This window comes from Spinacia oleracea, chromosome 2 (assembly GCF_020520425.1).
Source record: "Spinacia oleracea cultivar Varoflay chromosome 2, BTI_SOV_V1, whole genome shotgun sequence".
NCBI lineage: Eukaryota > Viridiplantae > Streptophyta > Magnoliopsida > Caryophyllales > Amaranthaceae > Spinacia > Spinacia oleracea.
Window position 1 is genome coordinate 8,726,210 of NC_079488.1, and position 21,477 is coordinate 8,747,686.

Below are 21,477 nucleotides of genomic sequence, written 5' to 3' on the forward strand. Positions count from 1 at the left end.
ATTAAATATCTTGCACTGCAATAAATCCTTTTAGAAAGGTAACAGTAAATTTCCTCGATTGGTAGTGAATCCAAGAACGATTCACGGAAAAGAGAGAAAGTGAGCAATTTAAAATGTACGTTTCTTATAGCGACTTTTATGGTTGTTTTCGAATATCAAAATCGAATGGCAAACCAATTGGTGCTTGTGAATTCAAAATACACTGTAGTTTTGAGATCATAAAGCATTGAGTTTAATACGCTCAGCTTTACCAATGGTTAACAACCTAATATCTTTGTCCATTTAATTCTCGAATGAGTCTAGTCCCTAGACATTCGAATAGATCGATGCTTAGAGAACTTTAGAAGCTTCTGGTAAGATCATCTAGTTGAAACAAAATATTCAACATAAATGGTAAAGAACCTTGTTGGTGACATTGGACATGTCTAACAAAGTATAAAAGTCAACACTAAAGAATTCAATTCTTAAGACTATAAGAAAGGGTACAAGAAATAGGAAAACGAGGAACAATGAAAGGAATTTACGATTCCGTTTCTACCTATAAGTTTATGTTTAAAGAGAAGTGACCTAGCAATCAAACTTCCTTGGTATCATATACCGCTTGAGGTTCTTACTTTGGTAATAACTCAAACAATGGAAGCTAGGATACACTAATGACCTACAAGTGGGAAATGAAGCATGGCAATGCTACATTAATTGTAGGGTCATCTAAGTTTGTTTTAAGTCCTTTCAAAGGCTGGAACTTAATGGCTATTTTGTTCCATAATCAGCATACCTAAATTTCTGCTTCAAACACAGAAAGACTCACATTCAAAGAAAAACAAAAACAACGTTTGTTTGTTTATTTGAATGAAATGGTCAATTACAGGTTGAGTCAATATGCTTGATTAAAACAAACAACTCTTTAAAGAACTTTACTAGGTTCAAATCAACCCCTTGATTTGAGTTCCACAAATCTTTGGCATTGTTGCTTAGACCATATCAACAAGTTAACATTCATAAGCTCTATTTTGATGGACTTCTGAAAGTTGATTGATTTCTAGATCATTTTAAGACAACTAGTCTTACTTGTTGAAAGTAACAAAAGATATGAACTATTGTTAGAACGCCTAGACAATGGAGTTCAAAGCTAAAGAAAGATTTTATGACTTTATTATTTCACATGGATTTGAGTGAATATAGGTTTATTTACTCAAATGTGATATAAGTTGAATCTGTTTGTCTAGTTCAAAGATTCAGAAGTATAAAATCCACTTGGTAAGAAATCATAAAGATCTAGGTTAGATCATGTTAATGATTACTTGAGACCAAATATGATCATCAATGATTGTGTGTTGTAATTTCACAATCTAGCTCCATAAGATATGGCATATCTTAGTTGGAATAATCGAAGTCAATTAGTACTTGATTCGATCAATGATGGATCATAAAGACTTTTCCTATAATTTCTAAAACAAAATGCTCAACTACCACCAAACTAAACCAAATTCGTCAAAACTATTGAAAAGTAATTTCAGAATAACTTTTCATAAAATATATCTAGAGAGTTGCAAAACTCAGTGGGAGCTTAGTGTTTGTCATTTCGACAAACTAAGGCCCAAGTATAGATATATGTTTCATTGTGATTTATTCAAATGAGGCACAAGGGTATTGTTTCTACCACGAATTTTGAGAACATAATGTTTGTTTGCTCGAAATAATGTCCTTTTGGGATTCGTTTCCAAAATGACAAGTGGGAGAAAATAGACCTCGAAAGTCTTCGAGGCGAACAACAAACATAAACGGACATTCCGGAGGCTTTTCGAAGTGCTTCAGAAAATCCGAACTTATTCTTTAAGGACTTTAGAAGTGGCTTTAAAGAATAGACATCTCTTAGAAGACTTTACAAGTGCTTCAAGGAGAACAGAATATTCAAAGGACTTTCAAGTGGCTATTGATATTCTATTGTTTGATGTTCTATACCCTAGTAGGCATAGAGTTCAAGTCACTGGAACTATGAGATTCTTCTATTAGATAGTGAAGAAACATGGAGTTCAGGTCACTGAAACTATGCAATTCTTCTATTAGATAGTGAAGAAACCTACAACTTGCAGTCAAACTATTATCATGTAGATTAATGAGTTTGTGACTTGTAAGAAAGCTATGACGAAACCCAGATTCCCTAAAATGGTTAGAGGCCATATATAGACTCAAATGTTTTAAATGGTTAAAGGCCATAAAACATACTTAATGTTTTGATGACAAAATTGAAATTTTGTTGATTTGCAAGAATAGGTTCACACCTATTGGTTGCAAGTTTGTTTTAAGGATAAAAACCATCAAACATAAAATTGTGTTCACACACAAAGCGTGATTAGTTGCTAAAGGTTACAAGCAAATTCATGGTGTGAATTGTGTTGAAACCTCATGCATAATCGTAATGCTCAAGTCTATAATTCAAGCAATGACTGCATATTGGTACATATGGCAATTGGATGACAAAACTTATTCAAATGTTGGAAGAAACTATGTACATGGTATGTCATAGAATTTGTGGATCCAAATAAATGCTTGAAAAGGAATGCTAGCTTATGAAATCTAAGTACAGATTTAAGCAAGCAATTGGGAATTAGAATTATATTTTAGTGAAGCTAATAAGTATTTTAGTTTCATAAAATGTACATGATTCTTATAGATATATAAGAAGTTTAGTGGGAGTACATAAAACTTAATTGGTCCTATGTGTATCACACACATATCTCTCTATTGTGAAATAACATTCAAATGCTAATAAGTTAGGTTTGAAATTATTTATCAATGATGGACCAAGGCGAAACTTAGTACATACTGGGTATTAAGATCTATTTACAAAGATCTTATGATATTGTTTTGGATTAAGTAATGGCATTTACTAAATCAAACACGAAAGTCTCCATTAGAGATATTCGACCCATGTGAATAAATCTAAGTAAAGGATGTTTGAACTATGTATAAGCATTTACTAAGTTAAACATCAAAGAGTCTAAATGAGATTCTTAACCTATATTATATGTCAAAGAATTTAGCTGAATTTAGTATCTACTGAAACTAGATAAGCTAAAGTTACATGAATAGAATTCAATTGGGAAATATTCTGCAAAAGAATTTATCATGTATGATATAATATGAGGATCGCCAAAAACGTATCGTATGACTTTAGGCATGACGAACATATACCAATCTCTATTGATCTAAGTAAAGATCAACTAGATTGAGATCAAGAATACTTATGGTACTTGAAAAGGTACATAGGAATAGTTCTTGATTCAAGGAAATAAAGATATGCTAAATATTGATGCTACACGCATAAACACTGGCAAAGGATCAAGCAAGACCCTTTGGAGTTAACCATTGACAAGGACGAGCTAAAGAGCATCGTGTTTCGAAATGGCAACATGGGTTGGAGACCATGAGTTGTTGCGTGGGAAATTAAAATAATAATTTCTATGTTCTAAGATATAGTTGGAGAATCTTCCACATATCTATGAACTGCCTGGATAGGTAAATCCAAACAAAGCATCACTAGCAACCTATACAGTTGAAGTAAAAGTAATTATTGCCTAAGAAGCAATAAAACAGGGTTGTTTAAAGTTCTTCACTGAACTTGGGTAGATCACCTATCTGCTGGCTTGATGGTTCTTCATTGAAAAATGCGTAGAACCACTCTTGAAGCAAGAAAAACGTCTGCTAACTTGATGGTTCTTCATTGCAAAATGAGTAAAACCACCATCGAAGTAAGAAAGACTAGATCACATAATAAACAAACTCGAAAAGATCTTATCATCATATCTCGAAGAACATTCGATGAAAGGGATATTAAGATTGGCAAAGCATGATAACTAAACCTATGCAACAAGTGAGAAGCAACACTCACGTTGTAGCACTGGAAATCAAGCATAGCTTTGAATTCCATGAATTGTTTTAGAAGATGGGTTTGAGGCCCATGGTTATAAAACATTGGGGTTGAACATTTATCATATATGAAATGTATTTTCATATTCCATTTAATCTTGGTTTAGTATTAAATGATGAGTCCCTTCAAATTTGACGATATATTCAAGATAGACTGTCAGGACCAGTCCTGTGACTAAGAAATGTCTATCAAGTGAACTTGAATGTCAAAGGTTGAAAATGGTCCCTAGTCGGAGTTTTCTATAAAATTGGACGCATAGAAAACGTTAGACGATTAGAATGCAAGATGACTAGTAGTTCTGTTTCTTGAACTATGTGGACATGGCAATGTCATAATCATTTGCATAGATACTTACTTTGGGAAGACTAGTATCGGACAAGACCTATGAAACTTTACTGTAAGAGATGAAAATCTGTCATAAGTAAATTTCATTAAATTATTAGACACTAAATCCTCAATACCTGAGTGATTTGAGATTACTTGTTTGAGAACTGGTTGCTTTGACGTTGACCAACCGTCGCACCGTAAAAGGAGGCTATAAAGGCAACGCTCAGGTAATCACCTATCAAACGAAGTCTAATCTCAAGATCGCAAGATTGGGATTGTCCTCCCATAAATCGGGATGAGATGCTTAAAAGTTGTACAAGGCCACTCGGAGAGCTAGAAACTGTGAAATGCATGGCCGTGCTCGGATGAATCATAGGCTATGATTATCTGTTTATTTGATCAGTTGAACTCTGAAACCGAGGAACACCTCTGGATGTAATAAGGATGACAACTCTTACCTTATGTTCAAGAGCAAGCATCGAGCGACAAAGGAATTAGGAAATGCACACTTGTCCCTAAGGACAAGTGGGAGACTGAAGGAAATAATGCCCTTGGTCCAAGTATGCATTCTATGTTAAGTCTAATAAATGCGGTTCAGTATTAATTAACAAGTTAATAAATCAGTGAGATCAAGTGAGCTGAATGCCTAGCTAGAGGCCGCTTCAGTTCAAGTGGAATTAATGATATTAATCCACAGCTTACTCTTGACTGAACCCGTAGGGTCACACAAATAGTACGTAAACGGATCAAGTATTTAATGGCATTAAATACTCCATCTATGAATATTCGGAACCAACGGATCTTGGTTTCAGTGGGAGCTAAGATCGTCACAGGCAAGAAATGAATACTCCGGAAACGATGATATTGCCGGAAACGGAAATATGGATCGTATCGGAAATATAAATATTATCCAAGTCGTAGATGTTGCCGGAAACGGAAACATGGTACCTATCGGAAAATATTATCGGAAATGGAAATATTGCCAGAATCGGAAATATTGCCGGAAACGGAAATATTGTCAGAATCGGAAATATTACCGGAATCGGAAAATAATTCCGGAAACGGAAATATTAAATATTTGTTCGAAACGGAAATTAATTCCGGAATCGGAAATATTAAATATTGTTCGTATCGAAAATGAATTCCGGAATCGGAAAATTTAATCGGAAGCGCATCGTACGAATAAGCATCGGACGAGGCCTGCCGGACGAGGCCCAGCACGAAGCCAGGCCATCGCCCAGCAAGCCAAGCGCGCCGCACAAACAGCCACGCCAGGCCCAGCGCAAGGCCAGGCCCAGCAGGCTGCGCAGCGCGCACAGCGCGCACAACACGCGCAACGCGCAGCGCGCGCGGGCGCTGCGTGGGCTGCTGCTCGCGCGCACGCATGGGGGCCCATCGTGGCTGCCGTGCGTGTGTGTGCAAGTGTTTGTGTTCGTGCACGTTTCCTAAAACATGCAGAGTTCGGTTAATGATTAAATTCCTAATTCTATTTGATAAATTAATTGAATTAGAGTTCTTGTAGGATTCTAGGTTTAATTAATTTGTATCTGAATAGGATTTCGATTCCCTTTCCATACCCCTATAAATATGAGGCTAGGGCTCACAATTTATAACAAGTTTCAAAGTATTCAAAGTGAGTTTTGAGAGAAAAATTCAGTCACACATTTGCCTATAAAGTGCCGAAAATAATAGTACCTTAAGGGCGATTCTAGTTGGTCAATCTTAAGGCGGATCCGGACGTGCTGTGGACTATCTACGGAGGGACGACACTTGGAGTCCTAAAGACTTGTTCTTGTTCGGTTCGGGCGCAGCTAGGGAAGGCACGCAACAAAGAGTATGCATCTAAATTATGCTAAATGATTATGTGTAAATAATATGTAATCCTGGGTTAATGGTTGTTTCCGCATGATTTATGTAATATCATATGTATCATAACCTAACAGTGATGACCCAATCTTGGTGAGCAGTCTCTAGGGATCAATAAGCATCGTCCATTACAGGTTTGAAGGTGATGCATCATGGGGTTCGGGATTGAAGAGCGGTGTAGTTATTAAATTGTTTTGTTTTAAGTTTGATGTTGAATTTGTTTGGCCTGTTTTAAAGAGACTCGAACTTTGTTTTAATTAATTACGTTGACTTTGTTTTGTTGGTTGGTTTTAGATTTTATTCCGTAGTTGACTTATTTAAATTATTAAAGTTAGTTATTATGTTTTCCGCTGCAAAATTCTGAATAAGCCGATACGTTTTCACACGGGCGATAATGCCTTGATAATTCTCTACGTTTTATATAAAAAGGTTATTTTAGAAAAGAGGGAACTGTCGGGGTGTTACAAAGTGGTATTTTGGAGCTATAGGTTTTATTGATTTTTCGTTTTTACTTTTTAAATTTTTAGGCGCCTAAACTAGCTAGTTTCCTAAAACGAATTTCCTAGAATTGAGCTTCTACTTATTATATCATTAAAAAAATGCGTACTTTTTTTTGGGGGACCAACTTCATTTTATTTTGTTCGAAAGTATATTAACATTTCTTATTTAAGTTCGGAATTAACTTATTTATTCGAAACTTTTCGTTTATGTGAATTAAGTACGTTTTTCTTTATTTTCGAAATTAAATTAAATATATTCGAAAAAAATAAAATAAAAATCTTATTCCTTAAGTATATTTATTCGTTTAATATTTATTCGTTTAATAAATATTTATTCGTTTATTATTTATTCGTTTAATAAAAATTTCTTATTATTTATTCGTTTAAAAAAAAAAAAAAATCGTTTATTATTTATTCGTTTAATAATTTTTTTTTTTTTTAATCGTTCTTGTTTTATTCTTTAAATTCTTCAATGTTTGACCTATTATGATTTATTATGAGAGATGGGTAATATAGGAAAGGGCATATGGGATAGAATTATATGTGCATTAGTAGTTAATTGCTAGCATAAGAATTAATTGCTATGTGCATGTGTTAAATGTTTAACTGTTGCATGTAAATGTGCATAGAAATTGTTTGATTCCACCAAACTTATTGTTTTATTGAATTCTGATTATGCTTTGGTTGGGAAATCGTTAGTAAGATCTTAAGTTGTTTGTTTCATGAATAAAACGCTTCTTTCCAAGTACACCAACATAAGATCCTTTGAGAAGATCGACGAATACTGAGGATCTAGATTTCACTTCACAAATTTCCAAGGAAAGAACAGATAGACAAGATGCCTTAAACATTTGAAGTTGTAATAGTTAGTTTGTTCTTAAATGTTTTGGAGAATAAGTAGCAAAGCTACAACAGTTTAAAGTTAAAGTAATAGGAGTTTAAGTTATTCTTTATTCTTTTCAAGGATGTATTAAACCTTTATAGAATTAGCAATAAAAGTTAAAGTATTCGTTTCCAATATGAGAATTCCATAATTCGCCCAACAATAGTTTATGTTTATGTCATAGAACCTTTATTTTATTTTAGGACAAATATAGTGTTATGGTTTAGGAAGTGTTATCAACATTTTTTAGTTACCCTGTTAATTGGTAATAGCCTATCTTGCGAAATATTTTTGTTTACATCTTAATTACCCTGTTAATTTTGCTAACATTTTGCATCCATTCTATCTGACGTAATGACCAAAGGATTGTGTGACACACCAAGGTTTCAAACCATTTCGTTATATGTCTTAAGAAGGATTATTAGAAATTAACTTCCCGAGTGATTCGCACAGTTATTTCTCTTGTTAGTCACCAACTTTAGATTATGGTCATTACCAATTACCTATATGTTGTGGATACCACCTGGCTATTACCATGCTGTGATATGGTACCTTCTTTGCATTACGTATATGCAACACCATACCAATTACCTTTCTGCATCCCCATACTAGTAACTTTGCGCCTTGTTTACATTTGTTTGTAATCGTGTAGAATTGAAGTTGTTTCTTCGGTGACTACCAAGCACACGTTATGTGATTACCAACCTATTTCGAATAGGTCCAAGCACTAATCAATACGCATCTTTTAGTTTTGGGAAGTACTAAGATAGTAATTGGTGAAGGAAATAATGCCCTTGGTCCAAGTATGCATTCTATGTTAAGTCTAATAAATGCGGTTCAGTATTAATTAACAAGTTAATAATTCAGTGAGATCAAGTGAGCTGAATGCCTAGCTAGAGGCCGCTTCAGTTCAAGTGGAATTAATGATATTAATCCACAGCTTACTCTTGACTGAACCCGTAGGGTCACACAAATAGTACGTAAACGGATCAAGTATTTAATGGCATTAAATACTCCATCTATGAATATTCGGAACCGACGGATCTTGGTTTCAGTGGGAGCTAAGATCGTCACAGGCAAGAAATGAATACTCCGGAAACGATGATATTGCCGGAAACGGAAATATGGATCGTGTCGGAAATATGAATATTATCCAAGTCGTAGATGTTGCCGGAAACGGAAACATGGTACGTATCGGAAAATATTATTGGAAATGGAAATATTACCAGAATCGGAAATATTGCCGGAAACGGAAATATTGTCAGAATCGGAAATATTGCCGGAATCGGAAAATAATTCCGGAAACGGAAATATTAAATATTTGTTCGAAACGGAAATTAATTCCGGAATCGGAAATATTAAATATTGTTCGTATCGGAAATAGATTCCGGAAATGGAAATTTAATCGGAAGCGTATCGTACGAATTAGCATCGGACGAGGCCTGCCGGACGAAGGCCCAGCACGAAGCCGGGCCATCGCCCAGCAAGCACGCACGCCACAAGCCCAGCGCGCGCCAAGGCCACGGATGCGTGGGCCGCGCTGCATGGGCTGCTGCTCGCATGCGCATGGGCAGCCCTTGTGGCTGCCGTGTGTGTGTGTGAGTTTGTGCTCATGCGTGATTCCTGAATCTGCAAGAGTCAGTGTATGATTAAATTTCTATTCCTAATTGGATAAATTAATTAAATAGAATTCATGTAGGATTCTAATTTCAATTAATTCGTATCCTACTAGGATTACGATTCCTTTTCCATAACTCTATAAATAAAGGCCTAGGGGTCATAATTTATACACAAGTTTCAAAGTATTCAAAAGTGAGTTTTTGAGAGAAAATTAAAACACATCTTGCTCATAAAGTGCCGAAATTTTCTAGTACCTTAAGGGCGATTCTAGTTGGTCAATCTTAAGGCGGATCCGGACGTGCTGTGGACTATCTACGGAGGGACGACACTTGGAGTCCTAAAAGACTTGTTCTTGTTCGGTTCGGGCGCAGCTAGGGAGGGCACGCAACAAAGAGTATGCATCTAAATTATGCTATATGATTATGTGTAAATAATATGTTGTCCTGGGTTAATGGTTGTTTCCGCATGATCTATGTAATGTCATATGAATCATAACCTACAGTGGTATCACGAGCCCCTTATTATTTTCATAATCTAAATTGCATGAACATGGTTAAATATTACAAATTTGCAAGAATTAAAAGGGGTGATTAATTTTCGTAATTGTTAATTAATTGCAAATTGCGTTTATTTAATTATACGTACGCAGTTTTTCGGCAGTTTCTTCGTTACTCATCCGAATTGTGTGATTTTTGTGTCAATTCCGCATGTAAAAGGCATTCTAAAATTTTGACAAAAATAGTATTTTTCTGCCGAACCCAGAATTCTCAAATTCGAAGCCTAACTATGACTTTTCGAAGGTTTTAGTTTTTCGAATGCAAAATTTCGTAAATTTAAGATGTTAAATTAAATATTTGCGATTCTTGTTGATAAATCTTGAATTTTTGATTGACCTACTGCATATGTTTAACAAGTTTGAATGCCTAGTCTTGTTAATTATGCAATCTAATTTGTAATTATGATTAATTTGTTGAAAATTAGAATAATTTAGAATTAATTTGATTTTCATAATTAATTGTAATTTAATTAGAAACCTATGATTAAAAACCACCATAAAAATTGTAAATTTACGATAAATTTTAAATTTTTATGACCTAGACTTGAATCCATAACAATCGGAAATCAATTGGATAATAAATTTTCGATTTTTCGCCCTAAAATTATGAAATTAATATTTTTTATTAATTTGTCATTAATTTTAAATATAAATTTTAAATTTTATGCGATTCGTTCAAATAACTTGCACGCACGAAGCAATGGACGCTTCGTGTTACCCTTAAGGGGTGTTGTATAATGCGGGCATGAGACGACGAGCAAGGGAGCTCGTCGCCCGTGCGGCACGAATGCAATGAGCAAGGGCGTAGTGCACGAGCACAAGGCAGCAGCCCTGCCTTGTGTCGTGTGCCACGAGCAATGAACGAATGGGCATGGGCGAGGGGCGAGCCAAGGCAGTCGCGTGTGGGCAGCAAGCGAGCTGCGCCACAGCGCGCGCTGCCCCGCACAAGAGCGCGCAGCCTCGCGCGCAGCGAGCGCAAGCTCGCGTGCCACGAGCGCTGCGCCCAGCATCACTCGCGCGCACAGCGCGCGATGTCGCGCGCCCAGCGAGCGATGTCGCGCACCAGCGAGCGATGGCTCGCGCCCCAGCGAGCGATGGCTCGCGCGCACAGCGCGCGATGTCGCCCGCCCAGCGAGCGATGTCGCGCCCCAGCGAGCGATGGCTCGCGCGCACAGCGAGCGAGCCAGCGCGCCCAGCGAGCGATCTCGCGCGCGCGCACTGCGAGCGATAGCTCGCGTGCGATGGGGCGCTGTGCGGAGGCTTGCGCATGGGCTGCGCGCACATGGCCAGCAATGGCTGTGTGCGTACGGCCCATGGGCGTGCAACGCGTAGGGTGTTTGCGTTACGATTAGATCGTTTTGAATGTTTAATTTAAAAATTTCAGTTCACGTAATTTTAATTAATTTTAAAATTAATAATTTGAATTAATTTCTTGGATTTTAATTTTGAATATTATAATTATAATAAATGGAATTTATTCTAATTATTTTACTAAAATTAAAATCATGAATTAATTTAAATGCGACTGAAATTAAATTAAATTTTTGGATTCAATTATAAATTTATATGAGCTTTAAATTTTAATTAAATTTGTATGTTTCCGGTCAGACTAGAAATACAATTTTATGTTTAAAATTAGTAAAGCATATGAATTTATTGGTTTGAGTGGGAGCGCTTTTTAGTCATAAACTCTTGATTAGGTCTACAAATCCTTAAGGTTAAAACAACTCGATTAGAATTAATAAGGACTGAATAATTGGTAGATTATTGGTGCCCTTGATTAATTGCAGCAAATGTTTACGTGATGCATAATGTGTTTTACTAACCAGCTATGTGGGCCATTCATGATAATGAATGGGTGAATGGTATATATTGTATATGTACTGTTTTGCAGGTTATGAAGTGACTAGTATGGCCCAAATAGGATAGAAAATATGGTCTGCGTACCATTAATTTGAATGTAATTGGTCTAAAGCACCAAAGTTATTTTTCAATTCAAATATGGTCTGCGTACCATCAAATAGTTGTAATTAGTTATAGCTTATCCTATTTGAAGAAAATGGTGCCTCCCACGGAGATTTTCAAGACGGACTTTGAAGTCAAAGCTTCAAGATGAAGTCGGGCCATACTAGATCACAAATATCTTATGCATGTTTTAAGTTATTTATTGCTTTAAATATGTCTTAAAATGCATGAGATCAAAAGCTTGATTATGTTGCATGATTAAGGATTTTAGTTCACTTAAAATCTAACCAACATAGTAAGAGCCTTAAGTTCCAAACTTAAAAATTGAGTTAAAAGGTGCCATGCCAAAATATACACTTGCTTGGATATCCTTTACATCAATCTAGTAATAGTTTTCGCTCAGCGAGGTGTTACTTATTGGTCCTAAAGGGGCAAGGTACACAAATAATTGTGAGTACATGTTAGTTTTGGTGAAACTCAACGATATAAGTAAGGAGTCCTTTTATGTCGTGGCAAATTCGATAGGTTTACCTAATAAGTTCTTAGACGTACCTATCAACCAAGAATAGTTTCTAGACTATTAGCAAAAGGCTTTTGCTTACCTAAGATGTTCTAGGATTAAGTCGACAAACTGTGCTTAGTTCTTCAATGATTTTAGGATCTTGGAATCATTTTATTCACACCTGCCGGAACACATAACTTGAATAAAATGCTTAATAAACATTGAATTATGCATGTGTGCTAGAATTTAAGTTTATTAAGAGAAACTGTGAATGGTTATTTATTTGTTTATTCTTTTCAATTGTAGTTTTTAATATGGCAAACAACAATTCATTCAACATTCGATCAATTCTCGAAAAGGAGAAGTTGAACGGGAAAAACTTCCTTGACTGGCAAAGGAACTTGCAAATAGTTCTTATGCAGGAAGAAAAGGAGTATGTCCTAGATGAGGCGATGCCCGAAGCTCCTGGCGACGGGGTCACTCAGGCTGCCCTCAATCGTTGGATTGATGCCAACAAGGATGTGAAATGTCTAATGCTCGCCACCATGAGTGCGGATCTGCAGAAAACGTTCATCAACTCAGATGCTTTCACAATCATCAGTGAGTTGAAGAACATGTTCCAAGATCTGGCTCGAGTCGAAAGATTCGAGACTCATAGGCAAATTCTTGAGACCAAGCTTAAGAAAGGCGAGCCCGTAAGTCCACATGTTCTCAAAATGATTGGACTCATTGAGAATATGAGTCGGCTGGATCAGCAATTTTCTCAGGAAATGGCTATAGACACCATCCTCCATTCTCTTCATAGCGGGTATGATCAGTTCAAACTGAACTACAGTATGAATAGTCTGGACAAAACGCTCACTGAGCTTCACGGTATGCTGAAGACCGCTGAAAAGACGCTCAAAAGTGATAAGCAGGATGTGCTTATGGTGCGTGGGGACAAGTTCAAGAAATCTGGAAAGAAGAGGAATGCTAAGAAAGGTGGCAACAAGGCCAGCCCAACTAAGCAAACTGGCGCCAAATCTGCAAAGAGGAAGGTCAGTCAACCCACTTCTGAATCCGAATGCTTCTACTGCAAGAAGAAGGGGCATTGGAAGAGAGATTGCTTGAAGCTAAAGGAAGATCAGAAGAACGGAACAGTCGTTCCATCTTCAGGTATTTTCGTTATAGACTGTATACTTGCTAATTCAACTTCTTGGGTATTAGATACAGGTTGTGGCTCACACTTATGTTCCAATCCACAGGGACTAAGAAGAAGTAGAAAGTTAAGCAAGGGTGAAGTCGACCTACGAGTGGGAAATGGAGCACGGATTGCTGCATTAGCCGTAGGAACTTACTATTTGTCGTTGCCCTCCGGGCTAGTTTTGGAACTGGAAGAATGTTTCCATGTTCCAAGTCTTACTAAAAACATCATTTCAGTTTCTTGCTTAGATGCTAAGGGATTTTCCTTTATAATAAAAGACAATAGTTGTTCGTTTTATTTTAAAGAGATGTTTTATGGATCTGCTAGATTAGTCAATGGACTTTATTTATTAGATCACGACAAACAAGTATATAACATAAATACCAAAAAGGCCAAAAAGGATGATTCAGATCTCACCTATCTGTGGCATTGTCGATTAGGCCATATAAACTTGAAACGCTTAGAAAGACTTCAAAGGGAAGGAATTCTAGAACCATTTGACTTAGAGGATTATGGTAAATGCGAATCATGTTTACTTGGCAAAATGACAAAGCAACCTTTCTCTAAAGTTGGAGAAAGAGCAAATGAACTATTGGGTTTAATCCATACAGATGTATGTGGACCAATGAGTACAAATGCTAGAGGTGGTTTCAGCTACTTTATCACTTTCACTGATGACTTCAGTAGGTATGGTTATGTCTACCTAATGAAGCATAAGTCTGAATCCTTTGACAAATTCAAGGAATTTCAGAGTGAAGTAGAGAATCAATTAGGCAAGAAGATCAAGGCACTGCGGTCTGATAGAGGCGGTGAATATCTGAGCTATGAATTTGATGACCATCTGAAAGAATGTGGAATTCTATCAGAATTGACTCCTCCTGGAACACCACAATGGAACGGTGTGTCAGAACGGAGGAACAGAACCTTGCTAGACATGGTCAGGTCAATGATGGGTCAGGCCGAACTTCCATTAGAATTTTGGGGACATGCACTAAATACAGCTGCACTCACTATAAATAGAGCTCCGTCTAAAGCTGTCGAAAAGACTCCATACGAATTATGGTTTGGAAAGCCTCCAAATGTGTCTTTTCTTAAGATTTGGGGATGTGAAGTATACGTCAAACGATTAATTTCAGACAAACTTCATCCAAAATCTGACAAATGTATCCTTGTGGGCTACCCAAAGGAAACAAAGGGGTATTACTTCTACAATACATCTGAGAACAAAGTGTTTGTTGCTCGAGATGGTGTCTTTTTGGAGAAGAATCATATTTCCAAAATGACAAGTGGGAGAAAAGTAGACCTCGAAGAAATTCGAGTCGAACAACAAACTCTAGAGAATGCTCAAGATGACATTCAGGATGAAACTCAGAGATCTTTAGAAGAATCTGGTGAGAATCATGGTCAATCTAGAAATGTTACCCCGCGTAGATCGCAAAGATATAGATCTCAACCGGAAAGGTACTTAGGTATTTTGACGAACGAGAGCTATGACGTTCTATTACTTGAAAGTGATGAACCTGCGACTTACAAGCAAGCTATGACGAGCCCTAGCTTCAAGCAGTGGCAAGAAGCCATGCAATCTGAATTAGACTCCATGTCTGAAAACCAAGTATGGGATTTGGTCGATTTGCCAGATGGCTACCAAGCCATTGGAAGCAAATGGGTTTTCAAACTGAAAAAGGACAAGGATGGGAAACTTGAAGTTTTCAAAGCTAGATTGGTTGCAAAAGGTTACAGGCAAGTCCACGGTGTGGATTACGATGAAACCTTTTCACCAGTTGCAATGCTAAAGTCTATTCGAATAATGTTAGCAATCGCTGCATATTACGATTACGAAATATGGCAGATGGATGTCAAAACTGCTTTCTTAAACGGCGTTTTAACAGAAACTGTGTTTATGACACAGCCTGAAGGTTTTGAGGATCCAAAGAATGCTAAAAAGGTATGCAAGCTAAAGAAGTCAATCTACGGATTGAAGCAGGCATCCAGGAGCTGGAATATACGTTTTGATGAAGCAGTCAGTGACTTTGGTTTCATCAAGAACGCGGACGAATCTTGTGTATACAAGAAGGTCAGTGGGAGCAAAATTGCTTTCCTAGTATTATATGTCGACGACATATTGCTTATCGGAAATGACATTCCTATGTTGAACTCTGTCAAGATTTGGCTTGGGAAATGTTTTTCGATGAAGGATCTAGGAGAAGCACAGTACATATTGGGCATCAAGATTTACAGAGATAGATCTAAAAAGATGATTGGACTTAGTCAAAGCACTTATATCAATAAGGTGCTTGATAGGTTCAAGATGGCGGACTCCAAGCGAGGCTACCTACCCATGTCTCATGGAATGACTCTAAGCAAGACTCAGTGCCCAAAAACACTTGATGAGCGTAGACGAATGAATGGGATTCCATATGCATCATTGATTGGTTCAATAATGTATGCTATGATATGTACACGCCCGGATGTTGCGTACGCACTCAGTGCTACGAGCAGATACCAGTCAGACCCAGGAGAGGCGCATTGGACTGCTGCCAAGAACATTCTGAAATACCTGAAAAGGCACAAAGATGACTTCCTAGTCTATGGTGGAGATGATGAATTAATTGTTAAAGGCTATACGGACGCAAGTTTCCAAACCGACAAAGATGATTTCAGATCACAGTCTGGGTTTGTCTTCTGCCTCAACGGAGGAGCAGTAAGCTGGAAAAGTGCTAAGCAAAGCACCATTGCGGATTCTACAACTGAAGCGGAGTACATTGCTGCACATGAAGCAGCAAAGGAAGCTATATGGCTAAGGAAGTTCATAGGAGAACTTGGTGTAGTCCCCTCCATTAAAGGACCAATAGCCCTGTATTGTGATAATAACGGAGCTATTGCACAGGCAAAAGAGCCTAGACACCACCAGAAAGTCAAGCATGTACTTCGTAGATTTCACCTTCTACGAGAGTTCGTTGAAAGAAAAGAAGTCGAGATAAGCAAAATTGGAACTGATGACAACATATCAGATCCATTAACTAAACCTCTGCCGCAAGCGAAGCACAACTCGCACACTGCAGCTATGGGAATCAAGCATATTGGAGAATGGCTTTGATGTCTCTGTTTAATGTTTTAAAGTTTTAGAGTTTAAATCTTTGTAAAACATTATTGGTTAATCATTCACAATAAATGAAAGGAATTCATTTTTCCATTTAATTTGTGGTTTATTAAATGATGAGTCCCTTCAACTTGACGATATATTCAAGATAGACTGTCAGGACCAGTCCTGTGACTAAGAAATGTCTATCAAGTGAACTTGAATGTCAAAGGTTGAAAATGGTCCCTAATCGGAGTTTTCTATAAAATTGGACGCATAGAAAACGTTAGACGATTAGAATGCAAGATGACTAGTAGTTCTGTTTCTTGAACTATGTGGACATGGCAATGTCATAATCATTTGCATAGATACTTACTTTGGGAAGACTAGTATCGGACAAGACCTATGAAACTTTACTGTAAGAGATGAAAATCTGTCATAAGTAAATTTCATTAAATTATTAGACACTAAATCCTCAATACCTGAGTGATTTGAGAATACTTGTTTGAGAACTGGTTGCTTTGACGTTGACCAACCGTCGCACCGTAAAAGGAGGCTATAAAGGCAACGCTCAGGTAATCACCTATCAAACGAAGTCTAATCTCAAGATCGCAAGATTGGGATTGTCCTCCCATAAATCGGGATGAGATGCTTAAAAGTTGTACAAGGCCACTCGGAGAGCTAGAAACTGTGAAATGCATGGCCGTGCTCGGATGAATCATAGGCTATGATTATCTGTTTATTTGATCAGTTGAACTCTGAAACCGAGGAACACCTCTGGATGTAATAAGGATGACAACTCTTACCTTATGTTCAAGAGCAAACATCGAGCGACAAAGGAATTAGGAAATGCACACTTGTCCCTAAGGACAAGTGGGAGACTGAAGGAAATAATGCCCTTGGTCCAAGTATGCATTCTATGTTAAGTCTAATAAATGCGGTTCAGTATTAATTAACAAGTTAATAAATCAGTGAGATCAAGTGAGCTGAATGCCTAGCTAGAGGCCGCTTCAGTTCAAGTGGAATTAATGATATTAATCCACAGCTTACTCTTGACTGAACCCGTAGGGTCACACAAATAGTACGTAAACGGATCAAGTATTTAATGGCATTAAATACTCCATCTATGAATATTCGGAACCGACGGATCTTGGTTTCAGTGGGAGCTAAGATCGTCACAGGCAAGAAATGAATACTCCGGAAACGATGATATTGCCGGAAACGGAAATATGGATCGTGTCGGAAATATGAATATTATCCAAGTCGTAGATGTTGCCGGAAACGGAAACATGGTACGTATCGGAAAATATTATTGGAAATGGAAATATTACCAGAATCGGAAATATTGCCGGAAACGGAAATATTGTCAGAATCGGAAATATTGCCGGAATCGGAAAATAATTCCGGAAACGGAAATATTAAATATTTGTTCGAAACGGAAATTAATTCCGGAATCGGAAATATTAAATATTGTTCGTATCGGAAATAGATTCCGGAAATGGAAATTTAATCGGAAGCGTATCGTACGAATTAGCATCGGACGAGGCCTGCCGGACGAAGGCCCAGCACGAAGCCGGGCCATCGCCCAGCAAGCACGCACGCCACAAGCCCAGCGCGCGCCAAGGCCACGGATGCGTGGGCCGCGCTGCATGGGCTGCTGCTCGCATGCGCATGGGCAGCCCTTGTGGCTGCCGTGTGTGTGTGTGAGTTTGTGCTCATGCGTGATTCCTGAATCTGCAAGAGTCAGTGTATGATTAAATTTCTATTCCTAATTGGATAAATTAATTAAATAGAATTCATGTAGGATTCTAATTTCAATTAATTCGTATCCTACTAGGATTACGATTCCTTTTCCATAACTCTATAAATAAAGGCCTAGGGGTCATAATTTATACACAAGTTTCAAAGTATTCAAAAGTGAGTTTTTGAGAGAAAATTAAAACACATCTTGCTCATAAAGTGCCGAAATTTTCTAGTACCTTAAGGGCGATTCTAGTTGGTCAATCTTAAGGCGGATCCGGACGTGCTGTGGACTATCTACGGAGGGACGACACTTGGAGTCCTAAAAGACTTGTTCTTGTTCGGTTCGGGCGCAGCTAGGGAGGGCACGCAACAAAGAGTATGCATCTAAATTATGCTATATGATTATGTGTAAATAATATGTTGTCCTGGGTTAATGGTTGTTTCCGCATGATCTATGTAATGTCATATGAATCATAACCTACAATTGGTAATAGCCTATCTTGCAAAATATTTTTGTTACATCTTAATTTCCCTGTTAATTTTGCTAACATTTTGCATCTGACCAAAGGACTGTTTGACACACACCAAGGTTTCCAACCATTTCGTTATATGTATTAATAAGGATTAATAGACCAAGATGAAATATATATGTTTGAGGAATAACAGACATACAGAGGTTCTTGACAAAAATTAAATATATATGTATAGTAAAAACTTCGTTCTTCTTCCTTGCTTCAGAAGCAAAGTTGTCTGCAAGTCTATCCCCTGCTCTTGGTAGGCATACCATCTCTGGTTGGATCAAGAAAGACAGGAGTTGCCTGCAATTTTCCAATATTGAAGCTAACATTCTCTTTTATTGGTTTATCTCCTTGATTTCAAGGATTGTATCAGCGTTTCTCTTATTAAACCAGATAAATTTTGTATCAGTAAAACCTAAATAAATGAAGTTACAATGATGCGTACAAATCACCAAGAACTAATCAACAATGTTTTTCAAATCAGTCCACATTTCGATTTTTCCCATAAATTTACAATTAGCATATGCAACAGAAATAAAGAAGAAGGGGGTTGTGTTTACCTGGACAACTCCATGGATTGCTCTGCGATCCTTCGAAACTACTGAAAAAGAGTTAACACCCGAGTTCCAAAGAATGATGATACCACCCGCGACTCCCACTGGGTCAACTGTATCAAAAGAATTGAAAGGTAACCCCTCAGCAATTTCTTCAGCACTGGACCTAGACACCCTAGTTTCAGTAATGATGGCCATTTCTGGACCATGGTCGCTCATAAGCTGCATAAAGTCCCTGGTAAACCATTTTCTCGCCATCCCTATAACATTCCATAGCAGAATCGACATAGGGGGGTGAATTGGGGGTAGCCTTGCTAACTCTTTCCTCGTATTGTAGGAGCAATTATTGTCCAAAATCACCATCTTCTTTAGATAAGGGCTGAACTTCTCGAGTCCGTTGCTCTTGATTTTTACTCCATACATTGTTTTCCTATTCTTCCTTGCTTTCCCCCAAGCACAACACAGGGACAAATGACTTTCCTCTCGTTCCAGTAGAAATAGTTTTACATTGTCTGTCCCTGCCTCCCATTCCGCCATTCGCCAATATTAATCCACAGCTTACTCTTGACTGAACCCGTAGGATCACACAAATAGTACGTGAACGGATCAAGTATTTAAGTGAATTAAATACTCCATTTATGGATATTCAGAATCGACGGATCTCGGTTCCAGTGGGAGCTGAAATCGTCAAAAGGCAAATTATGAATACTCCGGAAACGATGATATTGCCGGAAACAGAAATATGGATCGTATCGAAAATATAAATATTATCCAAGTCGTAGATGTTGCCGGAAACGGAAACATGGTACGTATCGGAAAATATTATCGGAAATGAAAATATTGCCGGAATCGGAAATATTGCCGGAAACGGAAATATTGCCGGAATCGGAAATATTATCGGAATCGGAAATAAATTCCGGAATTGGAAATATTAAATATTTGTTCGAAACGGAAACTAATTCTGGAATCGAAAATATTAAATATTGTTCGAATCGAAAAAGAATTCCGGAATCGGAAAATAAATCGGAAGCGCGACGTACAAAATAAACATCGGACGAGCTTGCTAGATGCAAGGCCCAACACGAAGCTAGGCCCGCGCCTAGCGAAGCCCGCGCAAGGTATGCAAGCACATCAACAGCCCGCCCCACCAAGGCAAGGCCCAGCCGAGCACAAGGCAAGGCCAAGCCCAGCCAAGGCGAGGTAGCAGGCTGGCGCGCCCATCGTGGGCCGCGTACCAGGGCTGCTGGGCCGAGCCAACCCACGCGCGCAGACAGCGCCCCTTGTGGGCTGTTTGTGCGTGTCGTTGTGTTCGTGCATGCTTCGAATCCTTAGGCGTTTAGGATTTGTCCGATTAGATTATTTTCCTAAAACTACTAGAGTTAGTTGTTTAACTAAACACTAAAAACAAAGGTTTAAATTAAGTCTAATTCTAATTGATTTAGATAAATTGAATCCTAGTAGGTTTCTAGTTCCGATAATCCCACCCTATAAATAGGTGATGAATAATCACAATTTATACATCAGATTCTCAAGTATTCATATAGTTTTAAGATTAAGCTAAGCTTAATAATTTGCAAAATAATTAAGTACGAATAACATAAAACCTTAGGCTAAATTCTAGTTAATTGAATCTAAGGCGGATCCGAACGTGCTGTGGACTATCTACGGAGGGACGACACTTGGAGTCCTAAACTTGTTCTTGTTCGGTTCGGGAGCAGCTAGGGAAGGTACGCGTCACATGTATGTATCCTAGATTATGCTAATTGACTATGTGGTAATTAATTTGAATTCCTGGCTTTATGGTTTTTTCGCATGAAATATATGTTTTATACTCCCTCCGTCCCGGAATACTTGACCTGTTTTCCTTATCGGGCCGTCCCTTAATACTTGACCTGTTTCTAAAAATGGAAATATTCTAATAATATTATATTATTTCTCACTCCACCCCTATTAACCCACCTACCCCCTACTCCATACAAAAAATAATTAAAAATTCAACCCCTACTCTCCCCCAACCCCACCCCTTTACACATTTTCCACTAACTACATTAAAATAATACCCCACTATCAACTACTACCTATTAAATTAAATAAGTCAATTCAAGTCCCTTAAACTCTGTGCCGGTCAAACCGGGTCGAGTATTCCGGGACGGAGGGAGTATTTGTCATAACCTAACAGGTCGTTGCAACAAGGAGGACTGCGACGTTGAAGGGAGGTCCTCGATGCGGTATCTTGTGGGAGATGGTCTG